The following is a 17383-nucleotide window of genomic DNA, read 5'->3' as shown; positions in this document are numbered from 1 at the left end:
TTCCGTTTAGCTTCCCCGTGGGATTGAACACTCTTTGTCCTGCTTTGTAAGTTGCGAGGCGGGCGATGACAGCGTTCTGTTTTCCCAGACCCTCATCCCTCGTGTCGTGTTCACGTCGAATGCGTCAGGCGAGATGGTGGCGGCGGTCGATGTCAGTTGGTTTGCAGGCAACGTCAACCTGATTCTTGATAAACCGTATGTTGCGACACGGATTGTCGCCCCTACACGGATTGTCGCCTCCTGCTCGGGGCGACAATCCGTGACGGGCGTTGGCGGCACGGATTGTCGCCCCCGTCACGGATTGTCGCCTGGCGACAATCCGTGACGAGGGCTGGCGGCACGGATTGTCGCCCGCCCCCGAAGCACATTTTGCTGGGTAATATCGTTCTGGACATAATCATTGAAATACTAACACATAACTTACATGGCTACATCCATGCAATGATGCCATGTAAAAAGTCATGGTAAGGTTTCAAGAAAGTGTGTATGTGCGCGTGCACATGATAATTTAGTGTCCGTTTGTTCGTGTGTGTGTGTGTGTGTGTGTGTGTGTGTGTGTGTGTGTGTGTGTGTGTGTGTGTGTGTGTGTGTGTGTGTGTGTGATGGAAGAATGTGTTTATTATGTCAGTTTTTTGCGTATGTGTTTTTTAGCTGCGCGTGGGTAGGGATACCTAGTAAGCTGTTGCTGGCATAAACGTTGATATTGATTTTATCAGCAGCTTTGAATTTGATGAGTTTGTTTGGCAGATTTGTATATGAATTCGGAGTGGAGCTTGCGTGCGGGCAGATGCTGCTTTTCTGCATACGGTCCATTATGTCTTATTCATCAATCAACATTGGGAAATCGTATCATCAGGAAGGAATCTGGTATCGGTTCGGGTGTGCGTCGGTATGTGGGAAGGGGTTACATTTCGTTATTGCAAAAGTTTGTTATTCTGAAGGCTCATTCGTCCGAAGGCTCATTATTCCAAAGGTTCGTTATTCCCAATTTCATTTTGGATCAACGAACCTCTAGGTATAGGGAATTGTGTGTTTCGGATAAATGAAGCCTCGGAAAAAAACGAAACTTCGGAATACCGAACCTTCGTGTGTGTGTGTGTGTGTGTGTGTGTATGTATGTATGTATTTGGGTTGGTGAATGTGGGTGTGGGATGATTTAGGTTTTGTTTAATCAGGGGTTGGTGGGTTGGGGATTGGATTTGAAGAAGGATAGTTATAAAATGGTATGACATATGTTGGTAGGATTTAATATTTAGGATAGATGTAGGCCCTAGATTTGTTTCGGTTGGGGAGGGGAGGGGGTGGTCGGGATTTTTTTTTATGACTGATTTCATTCTAGATTTGTGTAATGTATTTGTGTTTTTTTATGTATATGCCCTTGTAAGTAAGAAGGTGTTACATGATCCAAACCAATATATTCAAGGAATATAGGTTTGGTAGGGCCCTACATGTCAAAACTTTCTCGTGAAGAAATTATTAGTAGGGTTGGTCTATTTATCGAGTTATCTATGTTGAAGTGAGATTGTTTGTGGTATAAATTGACAAATGGATTTGTTTGTGTTTCGAATTGCCATTTGTAACTTTTTTTGTTCATGTTACGCCCAGAATGGGTCGATTTATGAATGATTTGAATGAAATCAATGAATATCAAGGAAAAAAAAAGTTGAGATGGTTTATTTCCATTATGAGGATTTGTTTGAGTGTTTGTTGGTGTTTGTTTGTATTACGTATGTATTAGCGGTGTGCAATGGCAGTTCGTTTGTGCTAAAATCAACTAACGATTGACAAATTTTTTACGGCGTGTGGAAATTATTCGCTCATGCATAAAGCATGCCAAACCTATTCTGGGACAAAGAATAGTGGTATGGACGTTCTAGTTTATGAGACTGATGGAAGAAAATGTCTGCAGTGAAAAATGAACAAAGACAAATAACATTTGGGGAGGGTACCTCCCTCGTATGTATTTTCTCTCGGTCTCTCTCTCGCCTAGCCCGCCTCACCGCTGATATTGGTTGACACACCCATACTATTTTTAGATCAACGCTGGTGTGAATTCTTTAAACACGTGCTCATACACTCTGAATGCGTTTATATTGCCACAGTAGCGCCACTATATTCAACATACACACGTAAGCATACAGGCACACGTATACACACAGACAAACAAACCACTAACACTATACAACCACCACACATGCACAGTTTCTACATATTGTATTATTATACTCCAAACACAAACACACACATACACACACACAAACACACAACAAATCATACACATCACAATTCATGCAGCTCACAATACACACACACACACACACACACACACACACACACATACACACAAACACACACACACACACACATATACGCATAACTTACCAGTCATACCCATCCCACCAAAGCTTAACACCGGAGGAACCACCCCGAGCCTGGGGCGACAATCCGTGACGGGGCGACAATCCGTGTCGCAACAAATTATTTTGCCAACACGGATTGTCGCCTTCGAGGTCAAAAACTGGGAACTGCACAAGCGTCACGGATTGTCGCCAGGCGACAATCCGTGACGGGGGCGACAATCCGTGCCGCCAGCGCCCGTCACGGATTGTCGCCCCGAGCAGGAGGCGACAATCCGTGTAGGGGCGACAATCCGTGTCGCAACAACCGTATGCTTACGACCAGGTCGTTGGTGTTCTCATGTTGGCCTATCTGGTAACCCGTCAATTTTAAAACAGTGTCGTCGACTATATGACTGCTCTTGGTCGTCGGGTTCATCATAAAACTCATGAAGCTTTGGTTGTATCACATTTTCTTCATTCGGGATGTGAGAGCATCGAGTTCTCTTTCCTTGCTTTCAATAATCGAGTCGTAGGGATTTGTACACTCTTTCAGTAAAGTCTTTAATGACAGCCTTTTTTACAGCTTTAACCATTGCCGTCATGACAGCCTGTGTAATGAGAGGTCGACAAATCTTCTCAAGCAATGCAATCCGCCTCGTTGTCGTCTTTGTCCGTCGCCTGAATGTCCGCCACGATGGTTGATTGCTAGGGTGGATTTTGGGCATGGTCCGAGGGCCGATGTCCCTTCGGGGGTGTTGCCCGGTCATGTGTTGTGCAGATCTCGCTTCAACTGGAGCTTATGTGACCGTGCACCTCAAAACGAACATAAAGTCGCACACACTGATTTTGCGTGAGGACTGAAAATAAGTGAAATGGGTCAACCTAGCCGAACTTGACTTTTTCATATTTTCTGAAAGAGCGGGTCTTCTTTTACATTATGCTAAAATTTGGTATCATAAAACGGGCAGGAAAGTGTTTTTTTAGCAGTTTATCTTGAATATGTTTGGTAGAATATTGTGATTAGGTGTGTCTTTAGAATCCCTTTTTCATTTCTGAAAAACCTTGTCCACACTCTTCACTTTCAACTCTAATAACTTTTGAAAGGATAGTGCTACTGCTCTGAAAGTTAGCATTAATTATGGACAGAATGTGTTAATGACGCATGCTTAATTTCAGTTTAATCTGATAATCTCTTCATTGTTGTTACTCTGGTGGTTTACTTCCTGTTTTTTGTCCCATTCATCGCACAGCCAGCACGGTTCGGTAAAGATTAAGCGCTTGAATAGACACTGTACTTCAGAGCCTCTTTTCTCAGTTCACACTATTCCTGAGTTTGTGCTTTCTTTCCAATATCTAGATAGGTTAGGAGAGTCCATTTGATTTGAGTTATACATCATTGTAAAGCTTAAAGTCTGTTCTTTCAGAAGATGGTCTTAACTAAAAATTCATGCCTGGCGACTTTTTGTTTGTTTTGAGGTGCAGGGTCACTTATGATAACAAGTATACATTATGTAATAAACCAAAGAAATTCATATAGAATTCTCTCTTGATGATCTAACTCTCTATAAATGATAATTGATTGATACTTGATATGAAAGTTGAATATTCAATTTCAATGAAAGATGGTATGAATATGCATACATGTATATCTAAGCTGTTGGTTTATCAAAGTATAATGACTATTATGATTCAGTGTATAATGCTTGTCGATGTGCGCATTTCAGCATGTATTCTATATCAGTACGTTAGTATGTCGGTATCAATGATATTATGTGCATGTGCATGTATATATCAATGTATATGGCATTATGACATGTGGCTTGTATGTGTGTATATTGAATTCATGATACACGTTGATGTGCATGAATCAATATAAATTATAAGTGTCTATTATTATGCATGTCAATGTACATACTGACGGTATGTATGCATATCAATGTATACCCTCATAGAATAGTTACTCTCATCAGATGCAAGCACTCTCCCTCCCTCCCTCCATCACTTGTTTTCTCACCCTTCTTTCTTTTTTACTTTCTCTTTCTATCATTTCCTCACCCTCATCCGTTAACAATTATATGGCATTACTTTGTCATTGCTTTTGCCGATTTGGAACGTTGTGCTTTTGCATTCATCGCAGCTGAATACCAAAATTCAGAGCGTTATGTAACTTACCCGGTGTGAAACTCATTGTTTTGTACAAGTCTATTCTTAAGTTCACGCCTGTGGCCTTGCATTCGGCTCAGTTTGTGCTACCGATTTGACTCGGTCTTGATAAATGCTATAATGGATTCCAACAGCTTTTCTATGACCGTATTATTATTTCCAGAATGTTGAGCGGTCACGGATGTGTATTATGTATTCATTATTCATTCAAAACATAGCTGTGGGATCGCCACTCTGTTTTCCCTCACGGTATTCGTATTATCGATGTGACAGCTTTGCTGTGGAGCCATCTGGCCTATTCTAATTAAGTGTCTGTTGTACCCTCGCAAGTTCAACATCATATGGTAATTTCTGTGTAATTCTACATAAATTTATAACACAGTACGAGGGATCTCGTGAGTTAATTCTGAGTTCCAGCATGTACCCTGTTCAGTCCGACATTGTTTGCATTGTTTGGATTGTCTACACATGCTATCGTTATCATTTCGGAAGCCCACTAAGACACTCCATGTATCCTTGTCTACTTGTTGTGTGTGTTCCATGTTTGTCAACCTCAATGTTACTGAGTCTTCTCGTCTACTTTCTCTTTTCCATTTTCTGTTCTGATTCTGACGCTGTTCATGGCCGTCAATTCCTCTCGTATTCTGCCTCATTTCGTTGGCTGGCTATCTGCTCTTATCATGAATCGATTCATGTCACTCTAGTTTTATATGTAAAGCTGATTCTCATACATACATTTACGCCCCGTATCTCTAATGGCTGATTATAGTAATGCGCCATTTCATTCCGTTTCAAATGATGACCTTTTTGAACTATTTAGGCATACAATGTCAGAATCTGATTCATTCAGTGGGGCAGATAGTACACGAATCACCCCTTATGATAATCTTGTCGCTGATAATTTGAATTCATCTGTTAATGAACTTCCCCATGATTTTAGTTCTGACTTAACTCAGAATGTTTTGTGCAATTATATCACTGTGAACCAATGTAAAGATATGTATAATAATTTTTCTGAAGATACGTTTTCTTTGCTGCATTTGAATATAAGGAGTATAAATAAACATTTCGATGAGTTTAAATTTTTACTGGAATCTGATATAAATCAGCCATTTTCAGTCATTGGATTAAGTGAAACCTGGCTAATTTCTAATTCTGGAAATTCTTTTGCAATCGATGGGTATAATATGTTTGTCAATAATAGACCAAATAGGAGTGGTGGAGGGGTCGCGTTGTATGTATCACGTACTTTTGAATGTACTATTCTCGATAATATTTCCAGAATGGATGATTTTGTCGAATCACTTTTTCTCGAAATTTGTATTCCAGGAAATAAAAATATTGTGGTAGGCATATTGTACAGACCACCCAACTCAAGCATCAACGATTTTTTTAATTTATCTTTCAGATCTGGCGCAATCCCCGGTTCTTCGAAATAAGGACTGTTTTTTACTCGGTGATTTTAATATTGATTTATTGAAATTAGATAATGATAATATCTCAAATGAGTTTCTCCAAACATTTTTGTCTTCTTCGTTTCTTCCGCTCATTTCAAAACCTACACGTGTTACAGATCACTCTGCTACCCTTATTGATAACTTTTTTTGCAATGTTCTACCCCTCCCCGATTCTTTTATAATTCTTTCAGATATGACTGATCATTTTCCAATTATGACTTATTTTACTCTTAAAGTCTCACCTAATATTGGTAAATCATCCGTATTTCCTTCATTTAGCCGCAGAGTGTCGAATGAAAAGCTAGCTAGTTTGGACGCGGCCCTTGATAATACTGACTGGTCGAGAGTGTCAGACAGTGATGATATTAATTTGTCGTTTGATAATTTTATGGAAATTTTTAATTATCATTTGGGCGAAATAATCCCTAAACAAAAGAATAAATCGGATTACAAAAAGATACCTAAGTTACCGTGGATTTCAAAATCTATTCTCCGTTCTATTAATAGAAAAAATCGATTATATTATAAATACAAAATGGTCAGAAATGAGTTATCTAAGAATAAATATACATCTTATAAAAATACTTTAACAATGATTTTACGATTTGAAAAGAAAAAATATTACACTAAGTTATTATTGAGATATAAGTTTGATATGAAAAATACTTGGAAGGTTTTAAAACAGGCTATGAATGTTTCTAGTAAAAATTCAGATATTGATAGCATAAAGATGAATGATGAAATAATTCATGATTCTGTTTATATTGCAAATGTTTTTAACTCTTATTTCTCAAAAATAGGTGAAACGTATGCCCAAAATATCCCTGTTACACAGCAGCATTTTACTGAATTCTTAGGTCAGTATAATCCCAACTCTATTTTTTTTACTCCTACTAATAGATATGAGATAATTGATATGGTATCTTCATTAAAGAACAACCGAAGTTCTGGTTATGATGAGATTGATAATGTTATTTTGAAAAGTGTTGTATCCTCGGTTGCTGATCCGCTTGCTCATATATTTAATTTGTCAATGTCTCACGGTGTGTTTCCCGATAAGATGAAATTGGCAAAAGTTATCCCAATATTCAAAAAGGGCGATAAACTTGAAATCAATAATTATCGTCCAATTTCGTTATTATCTTCTCTGTCTAAGGTCCTGGAAAAACTAATTCATAAGAGAATGATTAATTTCTTGAAACAGCATAAAATTTTTACTAATTCTCAGTTTGGTTTTCGTGAGAAGCACAGTACTACTCATGCTCTCTTAAGTTTCGTTGAAAAAGTAGCTCATGCAATTGATGACCATTCCCATTTCATTAGTATTTTCTTGGACTTCTCCAAGGCCTTCGATACAATTAATCATGATATCTTACTTTACAAGTTATCACATTATGGAATACGTGGGAAGGCCTTGGAGTGGTTCAAGAGTTATCTATTTAATAGAAGACAGTTTGTTACAATTAAAAGTGATAAGTCATTGACTAGAGAAGTCAAATGTGGGGTTCCTCAGGGAAGTCTGTTAGGGCCATTGCTATTCATTATTTATATCAATGATTTTTGTCAAGTATCTGACACTCTTTCTTTTATTCATTTCGCTGATGATACTAATGTATTTTATTCTCACAGTGATATTGATGTTCTTGTTCGAAAAGTTAACAGTGAATTGAAAAAAGTAACAAATTGGGTTAGAGCTAATAAGCTCTCGTTGAATGTTCATAAAACGAAATATATGTTTTTTAGTAATACCGTTAGCACTTTAAATACAGACATAGTTTTGGACGATACACATTTAGAGAGAGTTTCACATTTCAAATTTCTTGGTATTATTGTAGATGACAAACTTTCTTGGAAATTGCATATTGATTATATTTGTAATATAATCTCTCGTAATATAGGCGTCATTAATAGACTAAAATTGTGTTTCCCTCAAAAATCATTACTTATGTTATACTCGTCATTGATATTGCCCTACTTTAATTACGGAGTGTTAGTTTGGGGCAACACCCACCAAAATTTGTTGGATAGAGTGTTCCTTTTACAAAAGAAAGCTCTCCGCATCATTTGTTATTCTCCCATACGTTCTCATACAGATGTATTGTTTGCTTCTAATAAGCTATTAAAAATCAGAGATTTGTTTTTATTTAATTTAGGACAATTTATGTATACGTATAATGATAACTCTCTTCCTGATATTTTTCATTCCATGTTCCTAACAAATCAGTCATTTCATGAATATCCGACTCGACGTTCTAATGAATATCATTTACCTCTTCTTCGTACCATTTTAGCCAAGAACACATTTGTTTATACCGGCCCAAGTTATTGGAATTCATTGCATTCTGATATTAGAAATGCCCCCTCTATAATATATTCATTTAAAAGGAAACTGAAATTTGTTCTACTGCAATCGTACAATTCTACTGATTTAAATTAACCAGTTGTTGTAACCCTTTATCTAGGAAAAGAACCACCTATTGATTGCTACGTGTATTCTCTCATTATTAAACAGCGTCCTATTGTAATAAAGCTAGGATATTTCTTCGATAATATCTCTAGTAGGCCTACATTGTTCTTTCTCGCGTCACTCTCTCCCCCCCCCCCTCTCTCTCTCTCTCTCTCCTCGACATACTTCCGACGAGATCGCTGTTTATGCTAAACGTTTTTGTTTGTTTTGTTTGTTCCGTTCTGTTCTCGTACTGTTATGTTAGTTTTGTCTCATCTCCTAGTCAACTGTCTGTTGTACTGTTACTCCTTTTCAGTCCCGTTTCATGTTTTTTTTTTTTTTTTTTTTTTTTAACGTGTGTACATGTGTCTGTTTTGTTGATCTGTCTCTATAGTGGGCTTCCAGACCTTCTCTTTACTTCTAATTGATGTTTTTCGTCTGAGGGGCCCACAACCTACAAGACTTGTCTTTTTAGTGGGTCCCTCCATTTTTCGAATTATCCACAATGTTTACTTCCTTCAAATCACTTGTGTTTTATGATAATGTGTAATTATTGCAAGGTGCTACAAATATCATTGTATATTCTTTTCATCCTACATAGTTTTACGCACCTGATTTTCTGTTACCAAAAAAGAAATGATGTTTATATATATGTTCTTGTCAAAAAATGAAATAAAACATTGGATTGAAATTGAATTGAATTATTCGTCATCCGCATTGTAGGCCCTCAAAATGTCTCATAAAGGAGAATTGCACTCCAGAGGTTGATCCAGGCGATTATATACATTAAGCTGTTTATGGTGTATTACATTCAATAAGTGGAATGCAAGACCAGAAACCAATTCAAAGAGGAGTACAATCGTCCCCAAGCCCATTGAATAAGGTGCCTAAGGTGCCATACCCCTCAAATAATTCTGGGTTTCGGCACTTTTTTTTCAAGATCTTATACTGATCTGTTTCTTATTTTAAACCATTTTTGTAAACGTACGGGGAAGAAGGTTTTTAACTATCTTTCCATTCGGGGGAGGGGGGGAAGATCTCTGTAGCAGGCATTGTTGAAACATGGACCTACTAACAAAAAGACTTTCAACTAATCCAATCATTTTGAGTACGAGATCCGCCGCCACCTGACTATCCGCATCTCATTAGGCATTTTCACATCAGCCCGATGTTTCGAAATAGCGCGCTATTTTCTGACTTGGGAAATTACAAACAAAAAAAAAAACAAACAAACATACAAACAAACAAACATGAATATATCATTGATCTTCAATGTATGTAACCCTGCCTCACAAAACCAACAAAGAGTCGCCAGACATGGATTTTTATTTAAGGGCAGATTCTGAAAGAGCAGACTCTAAGCTTTAAAATGATGTATAACTTAATTCAAATGGACTCCCCTAACCTACCGAAATACTGGAAAGAAGGCACACACTGAGGAAAAGTGTAAACTGAGAAAAGATATATATATATATATATATATATATATATATATATATATATACATACATATATATATATATATATATATATATATATATATATGAAAATTGAAATATTACATAACAGAATTAAAACGGAAGAAGAATATAACCTAACTAGCCCTAGACAAATATCCAGACAAATCCCACCATTAGAAAAGAAAACATGATGCTCATTTACCTTTCACGCATCGATTAGTCAAACATTGCAATGATGAGCTGAGATCCATTTCCAAAATTGCGAAGAGGAAACAGGTATAGAATATTGCCCTCATATTGGCAGCGTTCCGCTAGCATCCAAACATCTCACACATGACCAGAAAGAAGAGAAAATTCACTAATGATCACGATGATCAGGCGGAAGAATCTTACTGACTAGTCGCAAAAAGGTGTGCTGCCTTTTAACTGCATTTCTTCGACGAAACTCTCCCCATACCAGTTCCCCATTGATGAGAAGACTGGGCCAAGATGAAGACAGAGGTTCACTCTCGATCTTACTCTGATATCTTTTGCTTTCGTTCGATAAAACCCTAATGGCAAACATGAGTGGTTGTAAATCACTCGCACTGTCACGTTTGTTGTCACTCAAAATGTCAAACATGTTCTTGTAGATTGAATTATATATAGGTACCCCTAGCTCACTTCAAGTGCATCGTAACTTCACTGCCTTAGAGATGTCGAATTCTTGAGTCGATCATAAGGGCCAGTTATGCAGTTCCCACTGTTTTGCTAGGTCCCTTTTAAATTATCTTTGTGTTAAGTATTTGCAAGTAAGTATTGTTATAGAACTATTTGGGTGGTTCACAATATACAGGCATGTTTTCAGTTGACCTCTCATTTCTTTTTCATTTCTCCCAACAGGACTTTATATTTCACCAGTATGTATGTCTTGTCTTTATTTGTTATCTATTATTTTCCCATTGTCAGATGTATACTTATGATATAAGCGTTTACTTCAATAACTCAGGCCTGTCCTCGTTTAATATCCAATTTCTCAAAATATCCCATTGAGTATCACATGGAATATCGTCCACCAATATCTAGTGAGTGAAGTAAATGAAATACAGGACTGAAAATGTAACGAAAATTGTTGTGTGTAAAGTAGTGGGTATGCAATAACAGGGAAAACATTAGCAATCAATTCCAGCAGACTATATTACCACATGAACACTATAGCAGTCATTTTGTAGATAAACCCGTGGATTTACAACGGATAGGAGTGGATTAATCAAAGTAATTAAAGCTTCAACATTGTACACCTAATGAAATTTAAAAGTACTAAAGACAAAATTTCGTAACGTTATCAGTCCTAAGCAGTCACTTATATTATGTAAAACATTTTCTAAATGTCACCCTGCATCACAAAACCAACGAAAAGATGGAAAAGATGGATTTTTGGTTATTACAAGGGTAGATCCCGAAACAGCAGACTCTATAGTAAGCTTTATATGTATAACCCAATTCAAATGGACTCTCTTAACCTATCTAAATATTGGGAAAGAAAACACTCTGGAAAAGTGTGAACTGAGAAAAAGAGGCTCTGAAGTATAGTTGTACAGGATCTACTCAAGTGTTTGATCTTAACCAAGCTGTGCAACCTGTGGAATGAATGTGACAAAAACAGGATGTGAACTGCCATAGCAAAAACAATGAAAGGATTATCAGCTGAAACTGAGCATGCTCTCTTTCTCTATATACAATCTGTCCATGATTAACGTCAGCTTTCAAAGCAGTTGCATTATCCTTTCAAAAGCTATTAGAGTTCAAAGTAAAGAGTGTGTAAAGGATTTCTATGAAATGAAGAGGGGTATCTAAAGGCATACCTATACTCACACCATTCTACAAAAAAAGGGGATGTAGAAAACTGCTGAAAACACACTTTCCCATTCGTTTTATGATCCCAAACTTGAGAATAATGTAGAAGAAGAATAGCCATTTCAGAAAATATGAAAAACTTATGACTGACTTGGTTGACCGGTTTCATCTTTTCTTAAGTCACCATTATGTGAAATCAAGTGGTGTGACTTTTTGTTGGTTTTGTGATGCACGGTCAAAAATAACACGATTAACATTTTTGTCTACGATTTTGTGCAATGATAATATTATGCAGGGATGAGTCCCCACCATAGTATATCATGTTATTGAGGCTTTGTCTTACAGCCCTTGCTGTAATAATACTTTAATACCAGAATGTTATCAACTGCATGGACCTTTATTGATTTAATCCTGTCATGACTAAAATAAATATCTTGTCTTCTATCGCAGTAGAATTTCATTAATATCATTATGGTTAACGATACAAGCCATTTCAAACTTCGATGAACATTCCAACAGTTTGATAACTCAAGCTTATTGACTCAATAAACGAACAGTTGCCTAACTGTGTTGTGCAGCAGCCTAAAACTGCGTCGTTGATTTTAACCGACTTCTCTAACCGATAAATGCACAGTGAAACGAGGATGAGGGATTTCAACTTAAGGAGAGATGGATGATTTCATAGAGAATCTTTTCAATCTCGTCTTTCTTTTTTTTTTAGTCTTTCACGTTGTTTTAATTGTGTATTTCGGACAGAATTCAGAGGATGCCTTTGCTAGTGTTATCTGTTCGTACTTTGTACTCTGACAGTGTTTAGGTTTTGATGCATGAAAGCATGGCGATTTTCTAGTTCGTATGTCGAATAATTCACCTCGTGTACATGCTGAATTTTAAATCGTTTGCATTAAATTTCCGTGTGTGTTTTGCCTATTTATTGATGTACTTCCTTAAGCTGGTTGGAGACGCCCACGGGCCATAGTGATTTTGATTTATTTTTTCCAACCCGTCAACTTATCGTTCACTTGTATAGTCTTGCAAAATGCCGAATGAATAATGATAATAATAGTGAGAATATTATCAATATTAATAAGAATGATAATAACAATAATGATAATAATAATAATAACAATAATAACAATAATAACAAAATAATAGTAATGAATGACAAAGTTATGACCCTGCCTATTTAATCTAACCTCAGTTGACATTAGTTTTAGAAGTGTTATCTTTAATTCGATCTCATTATTCTTCGCCTTGTGTATCATTGTTAATGTGTTCATTATCTCTCATGCTTGGATTTGTTTTGGATTATTAAAGTTCACTCTTCACCGGCACTGGGATGTCATCTTTGATTGCGAATCCGAACCTCTAGTTGCCCCCATTTTGGTTTGCTCTTTTCCTCAGTATGGCTCCATAATCCATGTCCGGCAACTTTTTGTTGATTTTATGGTGCAGCGGGCCACATATATTACGTATAATTATGTCTGACAAACTTGAAAATATAACGCTTGACCTAACAAGCTCACATTTACCATTACCCACCCCTCCCCCTCCCCCCTCCACAAACACACACACACACACACACACACACACACACACACACGCCACACACTAGTTCTACTGGCCCTGCCATTCGTGGTGTATGTTTGAACTTTAATTTGTGCTATCATTGTTGACATCGTGCACCAAGGATTGACCTGAGCCTTGTGTGAAGGTAAGAAGTTAATATTAACTTAGTAAACTGACCCTTTCCTTATTGACAGTCACTGTATCAAACCCTTGACAAATCCAAGGTCTGATCTGAGGTATACCTTGTTCGTTCCTACCGGCTACTGTCACAATAATCCTGTACCGATCATGGCAGATACTGGTCATTTCCGAAGCGGTTCTACGGACACACGTTGGCCTCAGGCTCATGCACAGGACGATGAGTATGGCGAACATGACAGTGACAATGAACATTCGAATGGTTCAAGCAATGTGTCTTTTGACAGGGTCAAGCTCCAGCAAACTTTGAGTCTTTTAGACGCTGTCATGATCATCGTGGGCATCATAATAGGATCAGGAATTTTCATTTCTCCGAAGGGAGTCATTGCCGGTGTAGGTAGTGTCGGAGCGACCGTTCTTGTGTGGGTGTCGTGTGGCTTCTTCAGTCTGCTAGGCGCCTTGTCGTTTGCTGAGCTTGGAACTATGATCCAAGAGAATGGCGGTATGTACATTTACATCTATCGGACGTACGGTAGCTTCGTGGGATTTCTCGTGTTCTGGACCCTGGCGACCGTTGTCGACCCAGCAGGCAACGCTGTCATGGCTTTGTTATTTTCTCATTACACTCTATACCCTCTGTACCCAGACACGGACTGCCCACCACTCAAGGTAGCTGTCAAACTTGTAGCGATGTCAGGAATCTGGCTCACGATGTTCATCAACTGTAGGAGCATAAGAATGTCAGCTCTTTTGCAAAAAGTAACATCAACGTGTAAGCTTCTCGCTCTAACCATTATAATCATTTTTGGAGCGATTCGCATCGGAAGAGGAAATATCAATGTGTTCAAACAACCATTTCATGGAACTGATCTGAGCGGTGTTGGCACCGCTTTTTATTCGGGCCTTTACTCGTTGGCTGGATGGCAGTGTATCACAATGGTCACTGAAGAATTGAAACACCCGGAAAGGAATCTTCCCAAAGCAATTACTTTATCAGTGATAACGGTGACCGTGTTATATGTCATGGTAAATCTCTCATACCTTGCCGTTCTGTCCACAGTCCAGCTTCTCGAATCCGATGCAGTGGCCTACAGCTTCGGCGCGAAAGTCTTGGGTAATTTTACATGGGTGATACCCGTTTCTGTCGTGCTATCGTGCCTTGGATCTTTAAATGGCGCCCTCCTTACAATGTCCAGATTATTCTTTGCCGCCGCCAGGGTTGGACAGTCTCCGCATCTCTTGGCGACGATTGATGTCCGCCGTAAGCTCCCAATTGTATCAGTTATGGCAACATCTTTGACCACAACGATATACTGCCTAGTGGATGACATATTCATTTTGTTGAATATTTTCAGCTTTGTGTTGTGGATCATCCATTGTATTTCAGTGTCGTGTTTACTTTATTTAAGGGTCAAGGAGCCGCATCGAGAAAGACCTTTCAAAGTTCATTTCATCATACCCGTTATCTTCGGTGTTTTATGCTTATGTCTGACCGTGCTATGCCTCTTGGAAGCACCCGAGGACGCCGCCATAGCATCGGCTGTTGCTTGTACAGGCATTCCGATATATTACATCTCGGTTCGAGTGGGCAACAAATCAAGATGGCTGAGAAAAATAGATATGACAATATTCTTTCAAAAACTTTTCTTTCTTACTGTAGAGGATCCATAATACACAGTTCACATATTGACAGTAAGCTTAAATCGATTTAAAAAAAAAAAAATATATATATATATAGTGAGAACTTTGAGCAAAGAAAATGGGTTTTCATCGGGATTCGAACCCGAGACCTCCGGATTACTAGGAATCCGGAGGTCTCGGGTTCGAATCCCGATGAAAACCCATTTTCTTTGCTCAAAGTTCTCACTATTTATTATTATTTGTTTCTGGTCAGTTTTCCCTTTCTTGTTTCAAAATATATTGCAAAAAGCTGCATCGCTTCGGCGATCCCTCGCATTTATTCCAAAGTTGATGTACATCCTTTGGGTTATGTCAGGTTAATGTGGTGTGTGTGTGGCACACATACACACACAATAGCTTGTGACCATACGAGCAAAGAGAATTAAGGGTTTGGGACGAACACCGATCTAGGGCTTTCAATAGCTCAGTCGGTAGAACACCGGTCTAGTAATCCGGAGGTCTCGGGTTCGAATCCCTATGAAAACCCATTTTATTTGCTCAAAGTTCTCACTGTTTATTATTATTTGTTTCTGGTCAGTTTTCCCTTTCTTGTTTCAAAATATATTGCAAAAAGCTGCATCGCTTCGGCGATCCCTCGCATTTATTCCAAAGTTGATTTACATCCTTTGGGTTATGTCAGGTTAATGTGGTGTGTGTGTGGCACACATACACACACAATAGCTTGTGACCATACGAGCAAAGAGAATTAAGGGTTTGGGACGAACACCGATCTAGGGCTTTCAATAGCTCAGTCGGTAGAACACCGGTCTAGTAATCCGGAGGTCTCGGGTTCGAATCCCTATGAAAACCCATTTTATTTGCTCAAAGTTCTCACTGTTTATTATTATTTGTTTCTGGTCAGTTTTCCCTTTCTTGTTTCAAAATATATTGCAAAAAGCTGCATCGCTTCGGCGATCCCTCGCATTTATTCCAAAGTTGATTTACATCCTTTGGGTTATGTCAGGTTAATGTGGTGTGTGTGTGGCACACATACACACACTATAGCTTCTGACCAAACAAGCAAAGAGAATTAAGGGTTTGGGACGAACACCGATCTCGGGCTTTCAATAGCTCAGTCGGTAGAGCACCGGTCTAGTAATCCGGAGGTCTCGGGTTCGAATCCCGATGAAAACCCATTTTCTTTGCTCAAAGTTCTCACTATTTATTATTATTTGTTTCTGGTCAGTTTTCCCTTTCTTGTTTCAATATATATATATATATATATATATATATATATATATATATACATATATAATACATACAGTGTAGTTTGAGTAATATACTAGAATAGTTAAATTTATTCAGTATTATCAATATCATTGGAACTTCAATCTACCCTACAACTGTTCGTACTACTACTACTACTACTCTACTTTAATACTATAGTACACAGTCAGTCGAGACAATCTAGTATCTAAACGACTGTAGTGTTGTCACTGACACTGACACTGCCCCACCACTGGTACTGTGACTCTAGCTAGACAAGAATAAATCTTCGTGTAAAGTTTACACCTAAGCTCAAATTTACATAAATAGATAGTATTTTTTTTTTCATGTACAAAGCTGTTTGCCCCAACACACAACGTACAGAGTGTAATATATCCCCAGGGCCTAAATTAGGCCTACTTGATCTTTTTTATTTTGCATATTTTGGTAGTTGGTGGTAAACAGATATGTCGACGGCAAACACAAAATCCAGTGTCTGGGATTACCTTTGCTACTGCGCTCACAAGAAAGCCAACATACGACCGATCCGCCTAATTGTAACGTTACTTGGGGAATTAATTTACTTGTAATTCTCATCATGGCTTGGTGTCAAACTTACCTGTTTCCAAATCCTTCTGTTAAGTGATTTGTGCAGTTTACAGCCGCACAATACGGCATTTTAATGCCTCGCTCAGGGTCTCGGAACGTCAGAAAAACACGGTACAACATGCAGTCACTGTATGTGGATAGCGTCTGCTGGGATTTGCACGCAAAAAAAAAAAAAAAAAGTTCCGCTAAGCAAAATGGCGGACGTCACGTGACAATGAGTCGAGCGACGGCGACAAAACGGGTGGCGAGTGATTCTTCTATGTGTAAGAGTTCTGTGGCTGCGGACTGACTGATAGCGCCGTGCGGACTGGCGGTACCATAAAGGAGAGTGTCCCGGATGTTCAACCCGTCGTAGACATGGTCTGTTGGCATGGCACCACCTGGTATGTTAAGGCCGTGTCACACATTTAGATAAATTAAGCATTCATTACGAACGCTGCCTTGCTTCATATCCAGACACTATGTACTCTGTTTCAGTTG

The 17383-nt window shown here is 38.3% G+C and overlaps 1 protein-coding gene across 1 annotated transcript in view; it reads right to left on the bottom strand.

Annotated features, from left to right (window-relative positions):
* LOC139727482 (adhesion G-protein coupled receptor G6-like) overlaps positions 1-17014 on the bottom strand; it is a 31909-nt gene extending 14895 nt beyond the window's left edge. The window contains exon 1 of the mRNA XM_071638458.1: positions 16914-17014. The gene's annotated coding sequence lies outside the window, so the exon portion shown is untranslated. The remainder of the gene's footprint in view (positions 1-16913) is intronic.
* Positions 17015-17383: the final 369 nt, after the last annotated feature.

Source organism: Diadema antillarum, unplaced genomic scaffold (genome assembly GCF_040938485.1).
Source record: "Diadema antillarum isolate AM-2024a unplaced genomic scaffold, OU_Dant_1.0 seq00000133_RagTag, whole genome shotgun sequence".
NCBI classification, from domain to species: Eukaryota; Metazoa; Echinodermata; class Echinoidea; order Diadematoida; family Diadematidae; genus Diadema; species Diadema antillarum.
Note: the sequence above shows the minus strand (reverse complement) of the source record. Positions and strands in the feature narration are given on the sequence as shown.